Source organism: Camelina sativa, chromosome 7 (genome assembly GCF_000633955.1).
Source record: "Camelina sativa cultivar DH55 chromosome 7, Cs, whole genome shotgun sequence".
Classification (NCBI taxonomy): domain Eukaryota; kingdom Viridiplantae; phylum Streptophyta; class Magnoliopsida; order Brassicales; family Brassicaceae; genus Camelina; species Camelina sativa.
In genome coordinates, this window is record NC_025691.1 from 24,116,763 (window position 1) to 24,117,959 (window position 1,197).

Below are 1,197 nucleotides of genomic sequence, written 5' to 3' on the forward strand. Positions count from 1 at the left end.
GGTTCGGTTCGGTTTCTTTCGGTTCGGTTTCGGTTTGGTTATTTAAATAAATAACCATAACTAACATAAATTATATTAACATTAACCAAATAAACCAAATATAACCAAAACTAACCGAATATAACCAAAATTAACCAAATATACAATAACAAAAATACAAAAAAGGGAAAAATATGGATTCAATTTTACAAAATAGTATTTAACTTTGTAAATTCAAAATAATAACATTTACATATATTGATTATTTAAAATATTTAATTGTTTTGAATCTAGAAATAATTTATATTTTAAGTTTATTTTATAGTTTTGCATAATATTAAGTATATAATATTTGATATCTTCTAGGTTTTCGGATATTTCGGTTAACCATTTAATTGTCGGTTCGGTTCGGTTCGGTTTCGGTTAGTTTGGATATAGATTTTTACTAACCATTCGGGTATTTGAAAAATTTCGGTTCGGTTCGGTTTGGTTTTTTTCGGTTCGGTTTCGGTCGGTTATTTGGTTATCGGTTATTTTGCCCAGCCCTAATCTATGCCCTGAATAGTTGTTTAGTTACTATCTCTGAAATTCCCGAGAATCACCCCTGATCTAGTGTTTTGTTTATTGTCTTTTTATACCGTTTTAATCGCGTTACTGTTACCAAACAACCCCAACTTTGAATTGTCTTAGCTTGAAATTGAACCAAAAGAACCATAGAGTAAAACTTGGTCTTCGTGGGATTCGACCCCTAAGTACTACTTCTTTGCTGTGCACTTGCAGTAGGAAAATAGGGTTTAAAACTCTGTGTATCAAACACCCAATGGTATGATTTTCCTCTTCTCATGTATTGTAATGGTGTTTTGTGAATGTTAGAAGAGAAATTGGTTGGTCAATGTTTTGCAATGGTGTTTTTTGTCTTGGTGAGTCAATGTTTTGTGAATGTGCGTATGCGTATTGTTTATTTTGACTCATTAACTGATGCCTCTTGTATTGATCTCATTTCTTGTGGTTCATGTGTATGGAGGTTTACTTGTGCGTATGCGTATTGTTTCTTTTGCAATTGTGTTTTCTGCAATGGTGTTTTTTGTCTTGGTGAGTCAATGTTTTATGAACGGTGTCTTTTGCAATGGTGTTTTTTGCAATGGTGTCTTTTGCAATGGTGTTTTTTGTCTTGTGCGTATGCTTATTGTTTATTTGGTTCATGTGTATGGAGCTTTT